The following is a 26,837-nucleotide window of genomic DNA, read 5'->3' on the forward strand; positions in this document are numbered from 1 at the left end:
AGAAAGGACAGAAACTTTTGTTTCCTTTTATTTAGCCGCTCTGCAAGCTAGGTTGCTGAATTTTTTATTTTTATTTTTTAGGCTAGAGCCCGGATCCCTCTGGAGGGCTTATCAAAACAGACCGCTGGGCCCCTCCCAGAGTTCTGATCCGCCCACGGGCCCTGGGGGAAGTTGGGACTTGCTTCCTAGCGCCCAGGGCCCTTTGAGAATGACTACTTTATAGAGTTGAACAGGTAGATCCATCAATAATTAAAATCATAAAACTAAGCCCTGACATGGCGTAATGAATGGGGGGAGGAAGGGCAGATGGAGACGGTCATCGACCCCACCTGACACGTCGTCCACACGTTGCATGTGGCAGCTGCCCACACCAGGCGTTCCATCTGGCCCTGGTGACATAATCCTCACAACACTCCTAAGTGGTAGATACTTTTATTATCCCCACCTGAAATGAGAAAACTGAGGCATGGAGAGGTTAAGAAACTTGCGTAAAGTCACACAGCTGTAAGTTGCAGAGCCAGGACGCACACTTGGGAGACCGGCCCTGTCAGGGTGGGAGCAGGCTGTCAAAGCTCTCAGGAGCGCATTTCAGGCGGGCACACGTGGATTCTTGTCGAAGCCAGGAGGGAGGAGAGGACCGAGGGTGCACACTGCCGGGGTCCCCCAGAGGAGCCCTGTGTGAGTTAGCGAAACCCGTGGGTCAGCCGGGAGGCTGAGGCCAACTCGCCACGGGCGACGTCTGCGGCGTTCTTGTGCCAGACATCAGCACTAGCGCAGATCAGCATAATAGTGTTGATTATCTTACTAGATCATAATTATTTATAATTAGCATTTCAATTCCTCTGAGGAGATTGCTTCTAAATTGCTTGAAGACAGTCCTTGAGTGTTTCCAATGTTCTCTCCGCAATTCTATTGGCTCTGTGATTTGCGGGAAGCTGCGGCACCGCATGGAGAAGTGCCTGTGAAGCGCGCCAACCCTGCACCTGGGCACGTGAGGCGGCGCCCCAAGCGCCCCGGCCCTGGTCGTTGGCATTTGCTGGGACGGTGAGCTGTGGAGAGGGGAGTTGCCATCCAAGAGAGCGTTCGGGAGTCTCTCCATGAACTTAGGTCACAGAGCAAGCATCACAGAGGGGGACAATCCTGACCCTCTGCCGACCCAGCCTGGGGCACGAGCGGCTGCTGGTCGCGTCCTGGCCCTTCAGGATCTGTGGCAGTGTCCAGCCTGCTGCAGGTGCTCAGTAAACACGTGCTCAGCGGAGAAATGAGGGAACCTGGGGTGGGGACATCGCCCACTGGCCGCAGTGGAGGGAAGGCAGGCTGCCTGCAAACTGGGGGACAGAGCCATCCAACGGGGCAGGAGACAAGAGGTTTGGAGAGGACAGAGGGTCGCTATGTTGGGCTGCGTGGCAGAATACCACAGGCCAGGAGCTTAAACCACCACCAGCTCTGGAGGTCGGACATCCAAGATCAAGGTGCGGGCAGGGTGGCCCCTCCTCGGGCCTCTCCTCGGAGTGTAGACGCCATCTTCTCCCCGTGTCCTCAGGTGGCCAACCCTCTGTGAGTCTGTCCTCATGGCTTCTTTTTATAAGGACACCAGTCATGTGGAATTGGGGCCACACTGGCGGCCTCCCTCTATCTCGGTCACCTCTGTAAAGGCCCCATCCCCAGATACAGCCACCTTTTGGTGCGCTAGGGGTCAGAACTTCCACATTTGAATTTTGGGGACACCCTTTGGGACCAGCTGAGTTGTGTCATCTACAGCTGCAGCTGTGCTTGGGTCCCCACCTGCGATGGGAGGTGGAGGAAGCGGAATGGGGTGGAGCCGGGGCTGATCAGGACGCAGGCCCCACACGGCCTTGTCCAACCCCTCTGGGAGCTCTGGATGGACACTGACCACGAGGGAGTCCCAAGATGCGCTGGCGTGGTGGGGCTCCGCCCACTTGCCCAGTCAGCAGACAGGGTGTGACCTCCAGGGAGCGGCCACCTGCGGCGAGGCCGCCCCGCAGAAGCCGATGGCTGTGCCTTGGAGACAGGAAGGAGTCCAGGGGCCGATGCCCTCTTCCCCCTGCCTCTGTGGCCACCTCCAGGCCCAGGTCTCTGTGCATCCCACTTGAGACACCCTAACCTGGCAGCCTGGACGGGGCATCCAGCGTGGACTATACCCACATACCTTGTGTCCCTCCTTGCCCCCCTGGTCTCGCTCCCTTGTCCCTCCCTCCCGCTTCCCTGGGATGGGACCCACCAGTTGAAGCGTTGTGTTCAAGCCTCCCCCAGCTTCCTGCCTCTGGGACCCCCAGCCTGGCCCGCCGGCATGAGGGGTTTCACCTGCCCCCAGGAAGGGGCTCACTGAAGGCCCCCGGGCGTGGCGGGATCTAGCCGGCCCTTGGGAACGTGATTCCAGCCACAGTGCACGGGCTGAACACTGACAGGCTGAAGTGGAAGGTGCAGGGAGACCCAAGTGGCCGTCACAGTAACTGAGATCAGTGTGACGGCAGCAGGGGGGCGGGGGGGTGGGCGGGCAGGGAGGGCGATGCTGTGGAGGGAGGTGCCCTCTAGCTTAGCATCAGAAACGGCACCAAAGACTGTTTAGACCTACTTCGAGCTGGGCTGTTCAAGCCACCTCTGTGCCTGATGCTTCTCACGTGGATCGGTGGTGCGTGTGCCCCAGACACCACCTTGAATTCATGTGCCCCAGACACCACCTTGAATTCGTGTGCCCCAGACACCACCTTGAATTGACCTCCTTGTCCGCAGCTCCTGGCTGGCTGCACAGTCAGCACGTGATCACCGAGCGTGCACTCCATGCCTCACACTCAGCATCACCCTTGGGTGGCAGGACTCCTGCCTGCAGCTGCTAGGGAGGGGTCGATGTGGGCTGGAAGGGAGTCTGGGGCCCTCGGCATTCTATAGCGAAGAACGGAAACCCCTCCCCAGTTCCCTATTTTGTCATTTCTCATGCAAAACTGTAACAGACTGGCGGTAATTTAGTTCAGCAGGTTCTGCAAACAGCACAGTTGGAAGCTCTCTAAGTCGTGTTTCTGTAAGATTACAATTCTGAGAGTCCTGGCTCAAGCAGCCTCCCAGTGGAGTTAGGATAAACGAACGCCACCGGTTCCATTTCTTTTTAGATTAACAGGGAGGTAACACAAATGCCTATAGCAATTTGAAACATAGCAGCTCATCACAGCTATAAAATAACAGATGTTTCTTTATTCACTGAAGTGTTCGGTATTAGTTATGTCTTCCCCATGGATTTTGGGAGGAGAGAGTGCTGAGGCCTGTCTGGATTTGAGCTGGTGGGGAGGGTCATTAGCTGGGTACCAGTCACCTGTAGCTGTGTGACAAACCACCATGAACCTTAGCATTGACAGCTTAAGATAACCATTTATTTAGCTCTGGATTCCAGGGGTTGGCACTTAGTTTGGGCTCAGCTGAGCGGTTCTTCTGCTGGTTTCGGCTGGCTTGCCAGCACCTGAAGTCAGCTGGTGTCAGCTGCCTCGCTCTCACAACTGGCGGTTGGCTGGGGTGACAGGTGACTTGTATGTCTCTCAGCATCCACTGGCTGGCTGCTCATATGGTGGGATCCCAGGGTTTCCAAGAACATCAAGACAACAAACTCCATATGCAAGACCTTTTAAAGTCACTCCTTTAAAAAAATCCATGCATGTATCGTTTTGGCCACTTTTAAGTCTACAGTTCAGTGGCTTTATTCAGAGCTGTGTCTTCCACTACCTTTGCTGCCATCGGCCAAAGCAAATTGCAAGAGCATCCCAGGGTCGAGGTCTTGGAGGAGGAGCTCACCGTTGGTGGTAGGAGCTGAGCGTTTTCAGGGCTACTGGTGCCTGCTCCCACGGGAGTGGGTGGGACTGATGCCTAACGGCCACCTTGGAGGAATGTGGCACCATGTGGCCCTCCCTGCGGGGCTTTGCACCGCAAAGATGTCTGACGGGGATGGGACAGTAGGGGCCTGGGGCATGACGGGTGAATGGCAGGCATTTGGATACAGGAATTCAGCCAGTGCTGGAGGCGCGACCCCTGGTCCGCTCTTCTGTGGTCAGGGTGCCAGCAACCGGCCTGGCATTTGGAAGGGCACGCCAGCCTGTTTGGGAGCAGGCATTTCATAGATAATCGGTTAATGCCAGTTCTTGTTTTTTTTTTAAATAGAGGGTTTAAAAAAATTATTTATTTTTAGAGTGACAGGAAGGAAGGGAGAAAGAGAGGAAGAGAAACATCGATCAGCAGCCTCTTGCAGGCCTCCAGCTGGGGACCTGGTCCACAACCCAGGCACATACCCTGACTGGGAATCGAACCAGTGACCCTTCGGTTTGCAGTCCGGTGCTCAATCCACTGAGCCACACCAGCCGGGGCTGGTCCTTGTTTTCCTGAGTAATGGCAGTCAGAGGCCAGCACACAGCCCAGTCATGTGCCTGGTAATGGAAGAAGATGGGCAGGAGGCAGCCACTGAGCAGGTCCCCGCTGGAGCCCAGGAGCAGGCAGAGAGGGGGATGAGGGTGTCCCCCAAGGCACCTGGTACATGAGGAGGGGCCACAGGGGGATCTTAGACATCTAAAACTCATCTTCGTCAGGTTGAAACGTCATTGAAACTACGCCCCTCCATCGTGCAGGTTGTAAAGCAGGCCTGCCGCGTTTGCCATCAGATGGGTCGACTCTCAGTGCGTACCTGCTATTTTATTAGTTGGGAATGGACTGTAGATTGCCTCATGTTTGTGCGGCCCCGCGCGCTCACAGTGACAAGGGTGCAGGCCTGGGGCCTGCTGGACCGCTGGGAGGGAGCTTCCAGAGCTCCCAGCACAGCCCGCGGCCCACTTTCATCCTGAGTTTGGGGGTCCACAGCCTGGAGCTGAGGAGGCTTGACGGGGAAAGGCCTGGGGCGTGGGGACTGGTGTCTGGGCAGGTCTCTGGGCGGTGACCGTGGTAGCTGCTTCTCTTTTGTGTCTCAGTCCATCTTCACGGCTACCCTGCATCAGGACTTCTGATTCCCACGTTCCTCTGGAGGTCAGGTGTGGCAAGGTCACGAGCTGTGAAGCTGGGAGTCCTGGCCATTGGGGGAGGGGGCCACGGAAGGCGCCACGCAAATGCATCAACCTCAAGTTTGGAGCAGGCGTCCTGCTCCAGACCAGGAGTGGGTTTGCCGGGGGCGCTTGGGCTGAGAGGGACACCCAGACTGTCCAGGCCAACCTCCCACGCCCTGGGGGCTTTCACTCCTGTCCCCACCCACACCCCAGTTCCCTGCCCAAGCTCTCTCCCTGATCAGTGAGTGAGTGGCTTGGCTGGTCAGCTGTAATGCAGAGGTTTTTCTCAAGGGGCGGGGCAACTGCCCTTCAAATGATTCACAAGAGAAAATAGCGCCTGCAGCCAAAGGCACCAGGCTTTGACCATCCTAGCTGTGTGACCTCTGGCAAGTTACCCAGCCTCTCTGTGCCTCAGTCTCCTCCCTGAGAACAGGGAACAACGGTTCCTACCTCCTGGTGTTTTGTGGGGAGTGAGAGGCACTTAGAACAGGCTGTGCATGGAGGGCAGGCCACACACGTGCAGTTGTCATTGTCATCATCCTCATAATTATTAGGTCATTATTCTTGGTCCTGATTCTGACTCACTGGGTCAGCAGGGGGCTAGGACTCTGCTGTTGAAGGCGATCCGTGACAGAGTCCAGGGAACCTTGTGCTCCGTTGCCTGTACTTGGGTCGTCTCCTTTTTCCTACCAGGCTCCCAGCTCCCTTTGGACGCCACCCCCGACGGGGGAAGTCCCGGCTGAGTACCTGTGACAGTGGGCAGCCGGGCAGGAAGCCAGGTAGGGTTGCTGAGGGGCCGGCCCAGTGCATCTGCATTTCCCTGTGGGAGCCTGCTTCAGCCTCCATGGGCCAGAGGGGGCTCTGGGGTGGCTCCCCCTTCCGGTGTCTTCGCATTTATAAGACGTGTTGCTTGAAAATGCCTTTCAGTATTGCCTAAGGAATATGTGTACATTGCAAAAATAAAAATAATAAAAATAATAGAGAGAGAGGGAGGATACACATGGGCTAAGCATTTGGGGGGCTATGCTGCCCTTAAAACACATGGTGAAGCCCTGTGCTTAATGTGTGTGGAGTGGGACTGTATTTGGAGCTGGTGCGGGCTCTTTACAGCAGTAACTGAGGTTCAGGGAGGTCACAGGATGGGCCCTAATCAATATGACAAGTGTCCTTAGAAGAAGGGAGGAGGACGTAGTCACACACAGGGGGAGAAGATGGCAGAGCAGGGGAGCGCCCTGGAGGAGCAAGCCCTGCCCACAGCCCACAGGCCGACCTCAGACCCTAGTCTGTGGAAGGCAAGGCAGCAAGTGCCTGCTGTTCAGGCTGCCTGACCTGTGGTACTGGGTTACCTGGGCCCTAACAAACCGAGACATGAAGTTAAGCGAGTGCTTGTCCTGCAGACCCGCAGACCTGCTGCCCAGAGGCCCCCAGGGGTGCACTTTGTGCACCGCCTTCCCCAGGCGAGCGCCTGTTTGCACAGACCATGGCGGGTGCCACGCAGGAGTCAGGCGCTGCTCAGGGGCCAGGTGGGCACCATCCCCCTGGGGCGCCTGTGCGAGGGCGCTGGTGGGGTCACAGGATTTGAGACTGTCAGCAGGAAAGCAAGCAGGCTAGCTCGGATAGCTCCAGGAGCCAGGAGGGACCGGAAAGGTGATGCTGGGAGGGGCTGAGAAAGGGGCGGGGCTGGAAGGACCCTGGGAGGTGAGAGACATGGACCAGGGCTTCAGAGAAACCTCATGAATGCCTTTCCCTGTAGAATTCACCTAGTGCTCCCCAAGGCCATAGGAGGCAGGGAGGGGCTCTGTTATCCCTGTTTGAACAGGAAGCCAAACTGAGGCCTGGGACAGCGGGGTGATTGGCTTCACCAGGGACAACCCCACCCCTGCCCCTGGACTGAACCGCATGAGTGACAGTAAGTTCCAGGGTCCTCCTGGGGGGACCACGCCCCCACCCCCCACCACTCTGTGTCCTGAGGCAAAACCCCAAGCCCTGACTCGCCCTGCGAGGAACCGAAACCGTGGATGTATTTTGTAACTATGAGGCTGAGTCTTCAGCCCATCCCCACAACGCTAATTAGGCAGGGTTTGGTGTTTTCTTTGTGTCTTTTGGTGTGATGACGCGAACCATGAGGTCAGGAAGCCAGGCAGGCGAGAACTGAAGCTGAGCGGAAGGCGCTGGCAGCCCGCCTCTCCAAGGAGCTTCCGGGGACACGGAGCCGCTCCCGGTACCTGGGGTGGAGGGCAGGCCAGTTCTGTCACTGTGGCCAGCGAAAGTGTCATGTGGTCCAAGGGCACTCGTCCACACCTTTTTCCCGGAAACAACTCTTCTTCTGCTACTCGGAGTGTCTGGGTTTTATATATTTTATTTCCAACCCAATCATGCTAGGATCTTGCGTCTACATCTACATCTCTACGTCTGAGGCATTCACTACCCCCTTGCCCCCCTGAAAAGCTATTGAGCTACTCCTCCCCTTCGTGCTAACCCACCACGTGGTTTGTTCTGGAAGCATTTCCTTGATCCCGCTAAAAACATTCCTGAGTGACTCCTTTTCCTCAGGAATTAGACGGCGTGGTGGGCCCATGCGATAGGCCAGCCTTTCCCCACACGCATTAGCACTGCAAAAGCTGAACAGGTGAATCTTTAGAAACGGCATGTATTTTTCTTTTTAATCCCAGAGAATATTTGAAAAAAAAATTGTGCTAAGGAAAAAATTACAGATTTTGCTTGCTTGTGTGCATGCGTGCACGAGCTGGGGGGAGGGGGTGTGGCAGGGAGAGAGACTTTCCTTTGAGAGGCCATGTTTACAGCGAGCACCCGGCCCATGGCTCTGTGGACCAGAGCCCACCCAGGGCAGCAGCTGCCACCTTTACAAGGAGCCTCGAGCACGTCAGTGACTTGGAGACCCCCAGCCTTCGGGCCAGAGGACGTGCAAGTGCACAGAGGCCCATCTCTGTCTGCAGAGTCGGGGTGCTGTCCCAGGGCGGGGGGCCGAACAAGCTGCATTCCTCCGTGGGAGGGGTGGGGTACGGTCTCTTTTGCAGGCCCGTGGGTCTGGTGGGGGCCTGCAGGGAGTACACAGTGAGCAGGGTGAGGGTGCAAGGGGCTTAGGGGTGCGATCTGACACCTGTGAAAGATAAAGCGAGCAGGCCTGGGTGGGCGAAGCCTCAGACCTGATGCCGTGGGCAGAGGCTCAGGGCAAAGAGGGCCTGCTGGGGCGTCCGGCCCACCCCCACAGTCCGACGGGCTGGGGCTGCCTGCCGACGGGGGCCTCAGGCCGCACCCCACAGCCCTGTCCTGGGCACCCTGCCTCTGCCCCTCAGCCTGCCCGCTGGCCCCGCTGCCCTTGCTCTTGGGCATCCCTGACTTTTCCGTGGGACTCACTTTAAAGAATGCTGATGGTGGCTCAGTGGCTCTGTGCGAAGCAGGCCCTGTGCTCAGGTCACAGTCCTCAGGCCCCGCACCGTGACAACCGCATACAGCGGTCACAATCTGCAGAGCGAGCAGGGCACTGGGGCTGGATGACGCACCTGCTCTCCCAGCCCCCACAAGGGCAGCCGGGCTCAGCCCCGCACGCCCAGCTTCCCCATGTGCTGCATATCTGCTGCCATCTGTCCTCGGCCGGGCACTTGCTTCTCCTGCTCTCGTGACCTTGACTTGGACCCCCAGGCCGAGCAGGTCAGGCTTCTCTCCAGGTGCCTTCTACACCACCTGTATTCCTAGCTGACAGAGCTCAAAGATTTCTGAACAGTGCCCCGTGTCTCCTGAACAATGTTTTTCTATTATGTTAATCAAAAGTATATAACATCTATCCATTTGAGGTTAGTGTTAATGTGCTGGACTTAGACCCCCAGCAAAGTTATCTTTAGTTATGGTGTATTTTTACATCTTGGGTAACTGTAAAGTTCCCTTCAGACTGTTAAAAATGCCTGAAGTAGCCCCAGGGCTGTGGCTCTCTTGGCCTGTTTAGGGATCAGAGAAGTCCTGGATGAGAACCTCTTTGTTTTACAGAAAAGGAAACCAAGACCTGAAGGGGTAATGACCTTGACCAAGGTCACAGTTCAGCGGGAGGCTGGCTCTAAGTTCCCTGGGCATTGGCAACAGCCTGATGTCTGTGTCCAGCTGCCCTGGGAAGCCTCCACTGGGGTCACCCACCCACCGGCTGTCCTCTCCCAGGACCCACCCAGAATCCACACCTTTGTGCCCCTGAATGAGCCATGATGGGGACACATGATGGAGACATTCATCTCCAATGAAAGTCTCAGAACTAGAAGACCCCCGTGGGCTCAGAGGTGGGCCGCTGTCTGCCATTTGACCTTGGGATCACCCCTGGGGCTCTGGTTTACTTTATCTGTGAGACGGGAGCCCAGCAAGCTTGTTCTAAGAATTAGAAATCACGCACCAGGTGTCCCTCCCCCAGGGCCCGGCTCTCACTCAGGGTGGGCACGTAAACGCCATTTTCCTTCCCATTCACTGCAGAAGCCCCCTCACTCTATAAACCTGGGTCACTAACTCTTTAGGCAAGAATTGTTCTTTCCCCATTTTAATGTAGGCAACTGGGGGCCCAAGTTCCTCTCCTAACATGAAGGCATCAGTCACTTCTGGGGTCAGAAGCTCTGACCTGGTGGCCAAGCCAGGGGGCTCTGCCGCCGGCCGTAATCTGCTGGGAAAGACATGCAACTTTGCTGTGCCTCAGTTTCCACAAATGTCAAATGGGTGCCGCAGTCTCTACTCACGGCCTTGTTTTCATAAGTAGCTGAAACGCACGCATATAATAGGCTCTCAGCAAACCCGAACGATGACCACATCCCCATCCGCCTGAGCACTGCTGGGCTCTGCCAGCAGCGGAGGGCTGGCTGGCGGACTTCCAAGTTCCATTTAAATGTTTACTCTGTTCTTACGGTCAGATGAGCTTTTTCAGAGGCAAATTCCTGCTCAGGTCAGGTGTGAGTGATCACCGATTCTAACTGAATATAGATTAGCTTGTACTGATGGCACTTTACAATGTTAGACCAATGCAGTATTTTGTTTTGATGATATAAAAGCTCGAAGTAACTACTGAGAGGCCATCAAATAGCTAACTGATGAGGTGCTTTTTAATTAGTTTTCAACAAGTCATTATACGAACATGTGCATATGATAAACTTGACCACCACCACCTAGCGCACAATCAAGGTTTCCTCAGCTCTGCCCAGGCAAGTGACACATGGGGTGGGAACAGGGCTTGTCCTTCCGGAAGCTTTCTGGACCTGCAAATGCATGCACTGCATTTTAATCCAGAGAAGGGATCCTTGTGCACCCGATGTTCAGCATCTTCTCTTTATTTTTAACTTAAATCTTGGCGATTATGTAATATCAGCCTGTATAGGATTGTCACATTACACTTATTGTTTTAAATTAAAAATATTATTGAATGGATATTCTGGAGCGTACTTAACCAGGTTGCTGTTGGCTGTTTCTGGGTTTTCCGTAATTCGGCGCCGGTGGAACGTGGCCACGCACACACCTGCAGGTGCTGGCGGGGTCACCTGCAGGGCAGATGACGGGAAGTGGCCGTGCAGGGCCCCAGGTTTTACAAACGTTCCATTTCCACGCACATTACAAAGCATAGCTTTTCGTTTCACCAATACGGGGATCGGGAGCAGGGCAGGTGGACGTCTGTTTATTTTCGTCTAGGTGTTTTCTTAAATAATTTGAGGAGGCTTCAAATCAGGCACAGCCAGCAGTAGCAGCACCTGGTGTTTTTAAATAGCTTTCAAATGGATCCTGTTCAAGCTCAGGAGGAACAGGTGGGCCTGAAGACCGGAAGACACGACTAGGCGCCAGGCCACATCCAGGTATCAAATGGAGGAAGCAGAGCTGACCCTCTGCGGTCGCCATCGCTTCACCAGGCGGCCCCGGGACAGTCCTGTTAGCTGTTCCCTCTGCCAGCTCAGCCACAGGGCAGGTGCCGCCCCCTCCCATTGGCCAGGCCGGGAGAGGACAGGGGTCAGTGACCTCAGGCAAGCAGCTGGGTGAGGGGTCAGTGACCACACACACAAAAGCGGCTGGGCCAGCGAGGCCAATTCAGGGCCATTGCCACCCCTCCCTCCAGTGCGGGAACTTCCTCCACGGTCAAAAACCAATACAACGTTGCGAGCCGGTGCCAACTATAAGTCAGAGGACACCACGCACACGTGGGTCTGAAACTCGATCCTCCAGCCGAGCCAGGGCTCCCAGGACGCTCCCCACCGGCCGCCGGCCCCCCCGCGGTGAACCTCAGACCACCACCTGGATTCGGGAGGGGGAGCTCATGCCCGGAAACACCCCCAGTGCCCTCAGGCGATTTTCCCAGGGAGGTAGGGGGAGCGTAGGTGGGGTCGCAGGGCCCACGGTGCGGTTTTTCTGCCCCGTCTGCCCAGACCCCTCCCGCCACGCCGTGCCCCGGCCCTGGGCCCCGCACCCCGCCGGTGCGGCCCTCGGCCAGCTGACCGCCTCCCTGCGCCCTTAATTGGGCCCCTCCACCGACCTCGCCAGTCGCACGCCCCACGTGGGCCCCTCCCAGGTCGCGTCGCTCCTGCTGCCTGCGCGTCCGTTACAGGGCCCGACAGGTCCCTTCCCGGCCGGCGCCCGCCCTGCCCCCACGCCACGCCACGCCACGCCGTGCCCTCCGTGTTTCCCCGTCCCTACCGCGTGCTCCCCAGCTCCCTGCGTCCCCCTGTCGCCCGGCGTGCTCCCCTGACCCCTGCGTGTATCCCCCGCGTGTCTCGCGTTGCCCCCGCGGCGTGTCCCGTGCCGCCCCCCCGCCGCGTGTCCCCCGCCCCGCGCGCCGGCGGAACTGTGGGATCGGCGCGCACAGGAAGTGTCGGGACGGCGCGGCCGAGGGCGGAGGGCGGCGGGCCGGGCGGGGGGATGGGGGCCGGGGGCGGCGGGCGCCGCACTCGCTGAGGCCCGACGCAGGGCCGGGCGCCCAGGGCCGGAGCGCAGGCCGGAGCGGCCCGGAGGCGACGCCGGGGCCACGCGCGCGACGAGCAGGTGAGCGGCGCGGCCGCAGCGGAGGTCGGGTCCCCACTCAGCCGCCCGAGGTCGGCCCCCGGCCCCGCCGCCTGAGGTCGCCCCCTCCCGCCCCGAGCCGCGCCGCAGTGGGCCCGCTGAGCGCCAGCGGGCGTGGGGCCTGCGGGAGGACGGGGCGGAGGGGTCCGCGGCCAGGGCCCTCCCCGGCCCCACCTCCCCCGCCCTCCCCGGGGCCTTGTCCAGCCGAGGCCCGGGCCACTTTCCCACCTGCCTGCCGCGGCCGGTGCGCTGAGCCCGGGGAGGGGGCGCCCCCGGAGGGCCTGGCGGCTGGCCAGGGGCGCGCCACCCTCTCCCCTCACCCCGGACTTTGCGGGGTGGAGGCTGTGATCCCTCGCGGATGCCACGCGCCCCGCTTCCCGTGTGGGGGAAGCTGGTGACCCGGGACCCGCGATGTGACCCCCTCCTCCTCGACCCAGCACGCGGCGCCCCGGGTTGGTTTCACTCTTTGCAGCGGGCCCGGGGGAGGGCCGCAGGTGTACTGCAAGGGAGGGGCGCGCTGAGTTTCCGTTTGGACCAAAGGCTGACTGTGAATTTCCAGGGTTCTAGTCAGGTGATGAGTGCATAATCCCAGAGCCCTGGGGAGGAAGCCACCCCTACCCCAGGGCCACCCAGAGCACCTGGGAGCCTTTGATCCCCAACTCCTCAGGACAGAAGGATTATTAGCAGTTGGTGCTACCTTGAAAAATTGTGCAGTTTTTTTTTTTTTAAACTTTGAGAGAAGTTCAGTGAAATAGGAAAAATGCTTTTTTAATAAATGGCTTCCCAGACCTTTTTTTAAAAAAGAGCATAATGTTGAGTCTTGTTTAAGAATACATGAGCAGTTGGGTGACTTTTCATAGGAAATATGATCTATGAGATGGAAAAAATGAGGGCTGTTGGCCTTGAGACAGGCTGGAGTGAGAAGTGGCCACTTACACTGAAAGTGAAAATCATCCCGGAGAGCCCAGATCCACAACGACCGCGGGCTGGTGCTGACGGGCGAGAGGTGGCCTCTAGCCCGGAAGGTCGCCGATGTGTTAAATTACAGCGCTGCATGCTGATGATGCTCATTTAGGGAGCGCTAATCAACGCCCTCCCTTTAAAAGCATCATAAGAGGTCTCAGTCAGATTCTGGATATTCTCTAATTTCATGATTTGCTTTCTGTTCCCTGCCCCTTATTTTGTCGTGTCCGTGTCCCCCCCCCCCCCCCCCCCCCACCCGCCCGGCCAAGTTTCATAGCCTGTTACAATTCACTTCACTTCTGTATCCATTTCTTGGTGACTCTCAGAAATTGTCTGGGCTCTGTGGTTTAAAGAGGAAGCTGTGTGTGATTGACTTTCAGCATGCACAGGGCCTCTCGCCGGCCTTGGAAGGTGTAGGTGGCTTAATGTTTTGAACCAAACCTCATGGGCTTGGCCAGAGCCTCTGTTCGCCCCACCTGCGGGGGTCCTGCCTGGGCACCTCCACCAAGATGTCTGCCTTTCAGCAGCATCCCAAAGAGCTTGCAAGGGCTGGGCTGAAGTCAGCACTGTGGGTGGTGAAGGCGGACTGGGGGCGGGGGGACCCTTGAATCGCAGGGTCCTGGCTCTAGAAGCTGCCTGGGGTGGTGGAGGGGGCATTGCTGCTGCCTCTGGGCTGGCCCAGCACTTGCAGGGTTCCTCCCGGTGTGTGTCCTCACAGTGGCGCGCCAGGGCTGCGGAGGTCAACTGAAAGTTGTTTTATTTTGGAAGTTAGAACAAGAGCATCCACCAAAGGGACCCTTTTCACCCCTCTGTCCCCGTCACCTAGCGGTGGGTCCTGACACAGCGGGGCAGCCCTTGCCATGGGTCATCTCTGATCAGACTTTGATCTTGTAAAGAGTGGTCTGTGACAACAGCGAGGTGCCGTTACCTGCTGAAGGTCAGGTCGCAGGTCACCGTGGCGAGAATTTAAACTAAGCTGCATGGGCTCTCATCTCCTCAGACCCGGTCTGCTAGAAGTCGGTAAACTTCTGTCTCTGGTTATATCAGAGGTAGGAGGGAAATGTCGAAATCCTCACCAATGGGAAATGGAAAGCAGGTGTGTTTGAGAAGAGCCAGGTTTGCTGGGGTTTTGCAGGGAGGGTCTGGGTAATTTGTCCAGGCACATATGACCCTGAAACACACACCGTCTGTTGACCTTCAGCCTGACTTAGCAGGGGACGGGAGTGGGGGCTGGCCCTTCCCTGTGAGCAGTCAGCCCCTCGTCGCTGTCAGAACGCACCTGTGGCAGAAGCAAGGCGTCTTCTCCCTTCTGTGTCTTCCCCCTCTGGCCTTGTCAGAAACTCGAATATTTTACTGTTACCAGTTGTGGCTGATTGCTGTTGAGAGAACAAAGCAGTGGACAGATTGGTTACATTGTTTTCTTTCTGAATGATTTGTATAGCTGAGATCTTTATTGCTGAGTCTTCTCATTAAGAAAATTTATATTACAGTAAATTTTGTAAGACCGGTTGCTAAGAAATGTATGGGTTTTACTTAGGTAAACTACTTTTTGGTCAACCAAAGAACGCTTGAAGTTTTAAATGAGTTGTTTCAAATCGTACAGGGAAATGACTGTGACTTGATCTGTCGTTCCTAAAACCATTTAATGATCATGTAAAAATTAGTCCTGAGTGTCTAACTTTAAAATGCTGCATTTTAGGCAAACACATAGGTGGTTCATCCTCTGACAGTCTTTCGTCTAGTTGTTCAGAAGGATTCGCCTTGTCTGAGTATCTCTATCACGCAAGGTGCCTGCGGCGCAGTGTGGATTGCGGCAGGGCCACCAGGCGCGTTTATCTGGACGGGGCAGAGCGGAGCATGGGGGGACCTGGCCAGGTGCCCGTGGCAGGGCCGAGGCCGCTGCCTGGTCCTGCAGCTGTGGCCGCGCTGGCCGTGTGCTTTCCCGAGGAGCCCGAAGGGCCGTGGAGACACTTTAGATGCCAGTGTCACCAGGCTGAAAGAAGTGCATGTCCTTGAACACGTGACAGGGAGACGTCTTCCCGGCCGAGTGCGGTGCGTCACAGAGGACGAAACGCCGAAGCTGGGTGCCCCTGTGGGAGCAGCACCGCTTGTCCCCAGGCGACATGGGCGGCCATGCATCATTCATGTGGATCATCTGGGTTCCTCCCTGAAAGCAGTGGGGAGTGGAATCGGTCACAGGGAATGGCGTGGAGGTTTCCCGCTCGAGCGGTAGTAAAAGCAGCCACCAGGAAGGCCCTCACCCAGATCCGTGGCTCACGGTGACCCGCTCCCCGATGGTCGCATACCAGGCAAGGGGCTGGGCTGGGGGTGCCAGAGGTGGCGGCTTTCTCTCTGCATCACATCGTTTGCTGACCTGAAAACATTCCAAGTATAAGCCGCCATGAAATGTGTCCCCTGCTGTGTCATTTCGGCTTTGTGTGTCATGTTCATAACAACAGCTACTATTCTTGCACTTTTGTCAGGCATTTTATGTGCTTATTTTGTTGTTTAATTCTCAAAACTACCCTGTGAGGACAGTGGTGTGGCCCCATTACACAGACGGAGAAACTGAGGTGGGTGAGCTTGGCCAGGGCTGCTTACTGCGCAAGTGGTGAATCCAGGTTACAAACAAAGGTCCGATTGAATCCAAATCTCCTCAATGCTCAGAAAGCTCAGCATATGAAAAACCCGCATTTCAGAAACAGAAGCTGAGCGGTTGGCTTTACAGAAATATTCATTTACAACCTTCTCACTTGCAGAGGGTTGCCCTTGGTGGCCGGGGTCAGAAATGCCCATCAGAAATGATAGAAACAGACACGTACCAGACGTTGCATGGGGAAGACTAGAGATTCAGTTTCTGCACATTCATCGTGCTCAGCTTTCCATTAGCTACCAGGTAGGACTGCAACGAAGAGCTGCCATTGACATAAGGAGCGTGCTGACGATTGCGTGACACTCTCCATAGATTGGTTTCTAATTTAGACTATTGTCCTAGTCTCTAATTGAAATGATTGATTGAATGAATGAAGGAATGTACCTTTTATTAGGAAGATACACATAATCCTTATGCTCAGAGAGAAATCACTCCATTGGTAGACCTTGCAAAGTATGGTCCAATAGCAGCAATTTTTATCAAATACGACAGAAGTCAAATTTTGTTACGCAAAGACTACTCAGTGTGGGTGTTTCAGGAGGGGGACGTCCAGGTGAGAAGGGCCAGGGGATTTACTGGGAGTCTGCTGGGGAGGATGAAGGGAGAGGGCGGGACGCGGCAGGGCTGCCAGACTGCATGACATCTGGAGGGGACCAGGAAGGGCGGAGGCCTGGGCAGGGACCTCTGCCGGGGGCGTTAGGCCAGGACGCTGCCCACCCCAGGAGCCCCGCACCCCTCAGGCCCAGCCCTGTGTGAGTGCCCCCTGCTGAGCTCCCTGTGGGGGGGGTCCTGGGGGCTGGAGGCTCCCCTCCCACCATGTGGCTGGTCCTCTCAGTGGGGTCCAAGTGACAGGGCTCTGTGGCTTCCTCAGAGACTAGGTTTAGTGACGTGGTGATCCACAAAAATGGACGGGCTCAGTGGAAATAACCTCAGCTGTTAGCGACCGCATGGCTCTGGTCATGTTTGGTTTGGTTTGGTTTTAGAAAAAGCCCGTGGTTACGGCCGGTCTCCTTAAACCAACTCTCAGGCCCTGTCTTGTGATGTGTGAGTGTCCCGGTGAAAGAAGCAGGTGCCTCCAGACAGATGACAGAGATCGGCACACACATGTCACTGTGTAAACACTATTTGCAGTTTTCTAAACCAAGGCATGTGCTACTATAACCGAAGTTCTAGAACGTTTGGTAGCAAACGCACCAGTAGCCTGCAGGGCAGTTCTAGCTCTGGCCTCGCAGGGCCTTTTCCTGTAGCTGCGCCTGCTTTGCCCTCTTCCTTCCTTCCTTCATGTTTTAGAGACTTATTGGGTATAACGGTTTCTTTTTTGGTGAACAAAGCTCTATGTGCAAGTTGTAGAGAAGACTCCGGCAGGCTGGGCAGGAAGGTAAGCCAGTGCCACGGCAACGATGGCCGTGCGGACACGAGAGGGGACCGAGCACCTCTCCTCGGGCCCTCTCGCCCGACCCCAGCACGGGCCCCAGCCAGCACGACCGGGTGGGTTCAGGACCAGAGCTAACGGATCTGTGGCCCGCTGTGACAGCCCAGAAATCTGGATTTTTATATGCAATTATTTTTAACAGACCGTACAGGCAAATCAAAAATGCTCCTGCTTGAGTCCAGCCTGTAGGCCTCTGTTTTTACAACCTCTGGTTTAAAATGTCTGCTTCATTTTTTTTGAAATAAAGTAACCGAGCTAATTAATGACAAAACGGGCACTTCCCAAATACTTGCAAAAAGAGCAGGAAACAAATAACAGAAACCTAAGCCCTTACCTGTAGATGAAAGCCAAAGAGTTGTCCGTCCCCCGTCCAGCAGCTGGAAACGCAAGGGGGTCCTGGGGTGACTGGGGGGGGAGCGAGAAGACAGTGCCAAGAGCGGGGCGCTTGGGAAACAAGGGGATGCCACGTTTCTGGGAGCCACAGGAGGCGCCCCTGAGGTCTGGGTAACGACGTCTACAAAGCGCACCCGTTCGTTCACTGGAAGGGACGCCTAGTCTTGGTCGGCTTTGGTCCACGTCTGTCGGTGCACGTGTCGCCTGCCCCAAGTGGACCACCGGGCGGCAGGGCGGACACGCTAGAATTCCCACGGTGGTACTTGGCTGTTTCCCAGGCGACTGTCCCGAGCTACACCTTCCCTCGCAGTGCGTAAGGTGGACCCACAGGCTCTTCGGCACCTGACGCTGTCATTGATTTTTGCCAAGAGAAGGAATGTAAAACATTGTGTCTTAATGGTGGCTTTGTTTCCTCCGTGATGAAGCGGAGCGTCTCCTTTCAGTTGCTGGTCAAACACGTGTCCTCCTCTGTGAATTCCTTCACCCACCCTCCTACTGGGTTGTATATATTCCTTACCTATAGTTCCATTTGACATGTTTCCTCATATATAGTTACACTAATCCCGTGTTGTAATGTGTGCATCACATGCCCTTTCCCAGCTGTGTCTTAATTTTTTTACTTTATTTTGATGAACAGAACTTCTTAATTTCATGTGGAGTTTACCCATCTTTCCTTTTATGGATAATACCTTGTGAGTGTTGCCAAGAAATCCTTCCCAGCCCTGGGGTCTCCTGTATCTTCTTGTAGAAGTTTTACAGTTTGCTTTCCATGCCGAAGCCCTTCTGCCCCTGGAGCTGACTGTGTGTCGTGGAGGCAAGGGGCTTGGTGCCCTCCTGTCCCCACCCCAGCCCTCAGCAGTGGGCCCCTTTGCCCTGCTGACCCATGGTGTGCAGGCCCCCGGTCTGGTTGTCTGCCCGCCGGTTGGTGCCTCCTGCCGCTCACCTCTCCGCCTGCCCTGCCGTCTGCATGTCCCTCCCTGGCCTCCAGGGCCGGGCTGCTTTTGCTCTTAGCTTTTCTGCACAAGTGTTAAAACCGGCTTGTCAAGTCTCATGAAAAAGTGTGTCAGTATTTTGATTGAAATTGCATTAACTCTGTAGATCCATTTGGGGGGAATTTTGCATCCTTACGCTGGTCAGCCTTCTTGCTGTAAACAGAATGGTGTATGTCTCCATTAATGAGGATCCTCTTAAATGCCTTTCAGTTAGGCTCTGTAATACTCTACATACTGTCTTAGACCCTACAGTTAAATGTATTCTCAGGCATCGTTATTATTTTTGTTGCTTTTGTAAGTGGTATTTTTAAAATTTATTCTTCATTAAAAACTTTTCTAACTCCTTGTTGGTGTTGTACAGAAAGGCACTTGATTTTGGTATCAATTTTATAGCCAGCCGCCTTACCCATCTCTGTTTCTTATAACCGATTGTACATCTTTGGGTTTCTGTGCAGACCCATATTGTCTGGGAATGGGGGTAGCGTGGCTTCATCCTTGTGCCTTTAGTCTCTTTCCTCCCCCCTTGGCTGCCTGGGCCTTTAGGACAGCGTAGAATGGAAGTGTGATGAGGCCTTCTTGACCTGTTCCCCACATTGAGGAGAGATGCTGTTGTTTCCTCTTATTGTGCTGGTGTGAACACAGGGCTTGGTTCTGAATTGTCCCATGGCTTCTCTCTCGATCAGAGGCAAATGGATGAAAAGAAAAATTAAGAGAGTAAAGACTTCCTTCCGTTGGTCATCAGGGACATACCAAGACAGAGCCCCAGGGAGGTGCTGACCTACCCCCCAGGGTGGCTAAAGTGTGAGCCTGCCTTGGCCCAGAGGCCTCGTGGCTGGATCCGCAGAAGAGGCCGCCCCATGAGCAGGCCTGGCCTGGGGTGCTTGTCGGGACCCAAGCATTTTATAGGGGGTGTATCCCGGAGGAGAAAACTGTGGTCCATAAGGTCTGTCTGGTAAAAGTCTGGCCACTGTTATTATAAGGAGAACGGTTTGCACAACATCCATGTAACCTGGCAGCCGAGTCCACTGGAATGCACATGTGTGAACAATGACACCTTCACTGTACTAGTCAGAGGGGGTGGTAGATGTCACTGAGTGAGCCAGTGTACTGTGTGGCTGTGCATTCAAAATGACTGAGCGAGTAGAACAATGAATCTGCATCAAACTTTGTGTGAAGTTTGAACATTCCTCCATGGAAGCTATCCGGATGAGTCAGAAGGCCGCACCTATGGGCAACTGGTGATTGATTGGCAGCTTCGTCATGACAATGCGCCTGCTTGTACATTATATCTTGTGCAGAGTTTTTGGTGAAACATCAAATCACCCAGGTGACTCAGCCCCCCTATAGCCCAGATTTGACACCCTACGACTTCTGGCTTTTCCCAACACTAAAATCACCTTTGAAAGGGAAGGGATTTCAGACTGCCCATGAGATTCAGGAAAATATGATGGGGCAGCTGATGGCAGTTGGGAGAACTGTGTGAGGTCCCAAGGTGCCTACTTTGAAGGGGACTGAGGTGTCATTGTCCTATGTACAATTTTTCTTGTATCTTCTTTAACAAATGTCTTTATAGTACATGGCTGGGTACCTTCTGGACAGACCTCATATACATACAATGGAATATTATTTCAAATAAAATTCACATGATGGGAAAGAGATAAAGTATCTGCAACCACAGGCAGATATTTGTGGATCTTACAGGTGTGCTGAGTGAAGGGCGTGAGGCGCAGTTGTGCCTACGGCCTGATCCGTGGATGCGAAACACAGAGGCAGGCAAAACACAGAGGCAGGCGAAACACAGAAGCAGGTGAAACACAGAAGCAGGCAAAACCAGGCTGCGCTGCCCAGGGTCGGGGTGGGCCTAGGGGGACACTGGGGACGGGGCAGGGAGCATGCAGGGCATTCTAGGGGTGCTGGGAATAGGGTTTGTTTTTTTTTTAATGATTTTATTTATTTACTTTTAGAGAGAAAGGGAGGGAGAGAAACATCAGTGTGTGGTTGCTTCTCGCGCACCCCCTGCTGGGGACCTGGCCTGCAACCCAGGCGTGTGCCCTGACTGGGAATTGAACCAGTGACTCCTTGCTTCTCAGGCTGGCACTTGGTCCATTGAGCCACACCAGCCGGGTCATGTCTGTCTTGATCCAGGAGTTGGTTACTTGGGTGTGTTCGATTTGTGAAAATTTGAGCTGGGCACTTAAGGGGTGTGCACTTTCCTATGTGTTTATTATTCTTAAAAGTCTTGAAAAGAGAGTTAAAGAGACAATGATAGATGCAGCAGACAGGCAGGAACAACACCTGTGCACCAACATTGCGAACCACACGCGTGCACTCAGGACACCCAGAGTGAGGCTGACAGCGACGGAGGCTGACACCGGGGGGCTCTGCGCAGGCGGAAAAGCTGCCTGCGTGCAGACAGGCCCCAGGCCGCCTCTCCGTGGGGTGGGGATGGCGGCCCATGGAGAGAGACCCCTTCTAGCCAATGTAGGCGGCCGGCAGGGGGCCACCCTTCAAGGAAAGAAAAGCAGGTGGCCAGCGACCCTCTCGCAGCACATGGAGCATCTGTCACACCCGGAAGGGTCTCAGGAAAGAAAGTGGGGGCCACAGACTTTGTGTCCGGCCGGGCTGTCCTTCAGCACCTGTCGGAGTTCAGGGAATGGGTTGGTAGGCGTCCTTCTGGGGAGCGTCTAAGGGATGGGTGCCAGTCAACCGCGAGGCGACAGTGAGTCCAGGGACATGCCGGCGGTGGTGACAGGCAGCAGGGCTTCTTTGCAGAGCATGGGTGCCAGGCAGGTGGCAAATGGCTGTGAAGGTGGCAGGTGCTGTCCAATGGACACAATTGACGTGAGAGTGGAGGCGACGGGAGGGTGGGGAGTAGAAGGGGCCTGGCCGTGTGGCTGGGAATTGGGCAGGCAGGCCACGCAGTGGCGGTTAGCATGCTTCAGGGCTTCCTGAAAGAGAAAGTGAAAGTTGCAGTCTTTTAAAGCTCCTCGGGGAGGTGACCTTCCACTATTTGTGCTGTGCTCTTGCTATTAGAAGCCACTCGGGGACTACACGAGGGTATGACCCGGGGTGGCACCCCAGAGTCGCCTCCCACACTGTCCGGTTCATCCAGCTGGCTGGCTCCGACGCCCAACAGTAAGTTCCCCTTTCTCTCCGCTGATGGCGTTCGCTTCTCTCTCCCTTGGCTCAGCATCCCAGCAGAGGCGTCTCTGGTCTGTTGCCCTATGCAGGGCCCACTTGGGTTTCGTGGGCCAGAGCCATCATTGCTCTGTTCTCTGTGTCATTAATTTCGGCTTCTGTTCCCGTTATTGCTTTCCACGCTCCTTGAGTTTCTCCTGTTGTTCTCTTTCTGGGTTATTGAAGTGAAAGCTTAACCTCTTTTGTATTTTTTCCCGAGCATAGTCCCTCAATTGTCAGACTTTATTTCTGTCATAAGCCTTTAAGGCTGTACCTGTCCTCCTTGGTTCTGCTGAACGGGGAGCCTGTGTCTTTTGGTATAGAGCGATGTCATTGTTCAGTTCTCAGCATTTAGAATTTTCTGATGTTGTTCTTCTGTGACCCATGAGGGCAGTAGAAGACATTTTTTATTTTCTGCATGAGTGGGAATTTTAGGTAAATTTTTAACTTCAGCTGCCTTGTGGGCACAGGACACGGTCTGTGTGGCACTGACTGTTTCTGAGACGTGAGTTACATCGCACCGCCGTCTCCTGGCTTCGTCCTGTTGCTGCCAGGCAGTCGGCTGCCGGTACTTCCTGGGTTGGGTGTATCTTTGCTCTCCGGCTGCTTTCATAGTCCCTTAACCCTTGGTGTTCTTCAGTCTTACTGTGGTGCCTTCAGAGTGGATTTCTTTTAATATATATAAAAAAAATTATCCTCACCTGAAGACATTTAAAAAAAACCTGCTTTTAGAGAGAGAAGGGAGAGAGAGAGGGAGAGAGAAACAGCGATGAGAAAGAAGCATTGATTGGCTGCCCCCTCCCCATGCACACCCAGACCAGGGATTGTAGGCATCCGGAACTGGGGTCGCACACGCTGGTGCCCAGACCAGGGATTGAACCTACAGCCTAGGTGTGTGCCCTGACTGGGAATTGAACCTTCAACTTTTCAGTTACAGGATAATGCTCCAACCAACTGAGCCACACTGGCCTGAGCTAGAGTGGGTCTCTTTTATTTATCTTGCTTTGGATTCAGTGTGCTTCCTGAGGACAAAATTTTGTGTCTTTCAGCAGTTCTGCAAAGCTTTCAGCCACTATTGTGTTGACTTTTGCTCCTACCTTATGCTTGACTTACACCACCCTCCAAGCCTCTCAAACTCTTGTTCATGTCATTTAGTCATTTTTTTGCCGCGTTCTCCGTAATTTCTTCGGCTTTCTCTTCCAGTTTCCCAGCCCTATCTTCATCTCTGTCTAATCTGGTATTTAACCTGCTCATTCAGCTTTTCATTTCAGTGATTGCATTTTTCATTCTTAAAAGTTCTCTTTGGTTCTCTCCAAATCTACCTTTTCTTTTGCTTCGTGTTCCTTTTTTTTGCATGTATTTCAATTTCCTCTTTTATCTCTAAATATACTTATTTTATATACTGTGACTAATGATACCAAAATAATAATACCAAACATAATACCAAAGCCTAAGTTTCTTGAGGGTTTAATTCCATTGCTTGTTCTGCTGCCTGTTGCTCCCTGAAGCTAGTCTCTCATGTGCTTTGTGGTTTTGGGTGTGGACTGTGTACCTGGGTGAGTTTCGTGTGTAGATTCCTGCAAGGTTCATGGAGGAAAGTCTCCCTGGAGAGGCTTGGCTTCCATGAGGAGCCCAGGGATGGGATTAAGCAGAAGCCACTTCCGGTTAATTTTCTGGACTCACACAGGGGACTTCTAAAGATGCAGTTGTCAGAGAAGGAAAATGGCCCCAAAGTAAAACCCCGAGGTTGGAGAAACTGCTAATGGTTCGGTGACTGTACAAATCCTGAAGAATAAAGCAATAATGCAAGTGAAGGAATGTCATAGATTTAGGCCTAAATGACAAAGTGACTGACTAACTTGGGGGGAATGTCCTGGCCTAATACCGCCTTGTGTGGAAGACAAATGTGATGGCCAGGGGCTCACGGCTGGGTCACCCTCGCACGCCCAGCCCATCAGCACGCACTGCTTTAACCGGTTAGGGTTACAACTGCAAAATGTGTCTCAGGTTTTGTCCTCAATGAACTTCAGTTTCCGTGCGCTTCTCTTTCATCTGCACAGCAGATGATTTCTGCTGTCTTAGAATAGGCAGACTGTGTCACTATTTAAAGAGTTTTCTTCAAATAACTTCTTTTTGTAGCTGAAAAACTACCATATGTATGCAATATGTGGTATACAGCAGTGATAAAGCACATGATTTTTTTAAAAAGGTGATTAATAGTAAAAGTTAAAGAAGATAATTTTTGAGGAAAGATGATGATTACATCTTAGTATGTCAAATTTCAAAACTGGAAAATAAATGTGTAGGAAATGATTAGGCACCTAAAAGGTGTTATCCTTGGGGCTCCATCTGTCTAAGAGTGACTTCTTGCTGGGGGCCTCCCATCCCCCCTTGTCATCTTATTTCGTGGGGGGGGCGGTGATCCCGCCTCTCCATCTCCTCCCCTCGGTTCTGATTCCTGAACCCCGGGACCTGCCTGCGACCCCTTCCCTCCGTGTCCCCCACACCCACCCCCGCCCAGTCACTGGCCAAACCTCACTGATTCCATCCCCCACATGATGCACTTACAGCTCACCCCGGTCCCCAACCGGCAGTACTGGGTGACTCCCGTCCCTGCGGGAGGCCTCTGTGCCCCAGTTCTGCTCCCCTCAAATGTGTCCCTTGCAGTGAATCTGAAGCTGTATTTCAATGGCCCATGTTTGGTCCCTGCTGCCCCGCTGCGCTATCCCCTGTGGTGACACCCCATGGGTGCTCGCCTCGTCCTCCGCGCCACGCTCCCGCCACGGCCGGGCTTCGGGCTCCTCCCTGAGCCGTGTCTGCCGCAGGCCGTGGCACGTCTTTCTCTGGAGCGCTCTTCCCCCTGTGCCGGCTGAATTCCCGCTCATCCCCGAGCTTGGCTGCCACCTTGCTGGGTGGCGTCTTCCTATCCCGAGTGTGAGTGAGCGCGCACATGCGCACACGTGCTTTTACCACAGAGGTGGATTCACTCTTCGCGTGCTCTCTTTGCAGCTCACTTTCTTCAGTTCATGGCGCACAGCTGACCTTTGCCACTTGCCCTTGCCCCCCGGGTGAAGGTCATGAGGGTTGCCCTTGACTCCAAGTGTGGCAGTAGGTATTTGCAGCCCACCCCGCTGATAGGTGCTGGAGCTTTCTCCTGCCCTGTTACAAGGAGCCCATCCTTGTACTGTGCGGCTCGGGTCAGCCTCCCGAGGACAGTTCTGCAGGTGGATTGCTGAGCAGAGGGTCTGCACATTTGGAAGACTCGAGGTCCACGCTGCCAACTTCCCCGCTGAAAGGCTCACGCTGTTTCCACTCACCGCAGTGGCATGGGAAAGAATGGCACTCTTCTAGGTGCTTGATGCTTTTTTCCTTTCTCTTTATTTTCTCATTTTGAAATCCAACATGCTAAGATGTCATGTTGCTACATCTCACTGTGAAATGCGACAGCGGCATCATCAATTCTGTTAAGGCCAACTATGCAAATAAATGGCAGGTGGCTGATCCTTCCCCTGTGGAGGTGCTGGGGTGCACGCTAGGCTCCAGGCAGGGGCTCCGGCAGGTGACTTCCGTCTCCCAGGTCATGGCCTCTGCTCCTTTCCTCATCCCGCCCCCCCCGAGTCTGTGGGGCTGGGAAGGTCGTGTGTGAAAGTGCTCTGTGAGGAGGCGCGCACACACAGCACACCTCATGCATGTCGGAGAGGGGACGGGGAAGGGTGTTACACATGCCGGTGTGTGCTGAGTCCCAGCCAGCCTGTCCCCGGGACGATAGCACTTAGAAAAAAAAGTGGCTCAGGTTGGCAAGCGCCAGAATGAGAAGAGAGAAAGAACAGCAGCAAGGGCTGAGATCTGCCCAGGTCCATCCTGAAACTGGCCAGGAGCCCTTGGACGCCTGACAAGGGTCCCACTTGCCTCTCATGCTGGTGTTGGCTTTCCTGTTCTCCCCTTGGGTGCAGGCGAAGAAGACCATGGGTTTTGTCCACCCTGATACCATTTGTTCTGGAAGAAGCGTGGGGGCCTTCCAGCTGAGTGTCTCACTGTGTCCGGTGCGGCTCTGGAACACAGCAGCGGCTGGTGCATCAGCATCAGCTGTGCCATCCCCCCTCCCCCCGCACACTCACTGGGTGTCGGTCTGTCTCCACCGCACAGATCTGCGTTTCTGTGCCAACTTTGCACTTGCCTTGTTGCTGAATCATTTCATGGCTCAGCATATCTGAGAGTAGCATCTCTCCTTCCCGATAAAGCCACCAGCCAGAGAGCAGCAGCGGTTACTAGGTGTGGAGTTCACTTTGTGGCAGTTGAGTGGTTCATCTGTGGGAACAGGTGAGGCCCCTTGTCCTTCTGGTCTCTTGTCCTTCGCTCTGGGCGTGAGGGCTGTGCCGGGAAGACACAGGGCCGCCAGGGCGGTGAGAGCCACACCCGGGACTGTGCAGGGTGTGACTTCAGGCTCAGACTCCTGATGAGGCCGGCCTGTCTCCCTTGCCCGTCGGGGAGGCTGGTGGGCTCAGGGGGTAACGTTTCCTTCTCAGCCACTTTGTTTATGGCCATGTGCGTGTGCGGGAGGGGGCCACGTATGTGTCTGTGTCCTTTTGAAAAGTAGTCTTAAAATTTGCCATCACATTTAGGGTCGGATAGGTTGCTTTAACAACAGCGATTTTGCCAGTTTCTCCTTTTATTCCCACTCATGTGACATTTGCTAAATAATGACACAAGCACACAGGTGGCAGAGGCCCCTGGTCCACCGCGGGTGTGCAGGGCGCAGTGTGGCGTCAGGGGCAGCGGTTGGCCCGCCCCGCCCCGCCTGGAGCATTTCAGATAAGCTTTATTTGACCTTGTGTTTAACTTGACAGTTATCACAAGTAGTATGTTAACTGCATAGCAAGAAAGATTTGTTACGAGGCCAGTGGTTTGATGACAGAGATGACCCTTCCTAATGGTGGGTGGGGCACTCGGGCACCGGGGAGAGACAGAGAGAGACAGGCTACATGGGGGAGAGAATTTAAATAAGGGAGAGGCTCCTTATAAATAACCTTTTTTAGGAAAAAAGGAAAGTGAAAAGGAAATGCGGACAGCTATTGTTTGTCCTTGGCCATTCATTGCTCATTTATACTTCTAGAAGGGGTTCATTTTCTTCTTCCAAAGTTTACAGAAGAAATAGAAAATTGGAAGTA

The 26,837-nt window shown here is 54.6% G+C and overlaps 1 protein-coding gene across 6 annotated transcripts in view; it reads left to right on the forward strand.

Annotated features, from left to right (window-relative positions):
* The first annotated feature begins 11,349 nt into the window (after positions 1-11,349).
* The window catches only part of AGPAT3 (1-acylglycerol-3-phosphate O-acyltransferase 3), a 78,615-nt gene continuing 63,127 nt past the window's right edge, over positions 11,350-26,837 (forward strand). For 3 of the 6 annotated variants that reach the window (XM_054578807.1, XM_054578845.1, XM_054578835.1), the window contains exon 1: positions 11,923-12,041. The gene's annotated coding sequence lies outside the window, so the exon portion shown is untranslated. Of the gene's footprint in view, positions 11,366-11,922; positions 12,042-21,535; positions 21,628-26,837 lie in introns of those variants that run through there. The other 3 variants (XM_054578820.1, XM_054578816.1, XM_054578853.1) reach the window with 3 other exon arrangements.

This window comes from Pteronotus mesoamericanus, unplaced genomic scaffold (assembly GCF_021234165.1).
Source record: "Pteronotus mesoamericanus isolate MK-2021 breed Mesoamerican mustached bat unplaced genomic scaffold, CSHL_Meso_final contig_116, whole genome shotgun sequence".
NCBI classification, from domain to species: domain Eukaryota; kingdom Metazoa; phylum Chordata; class Mammalia; order Chiroptera; family Mormoopidae; genus Pteronotus; species Pteronotus mesoamericanus.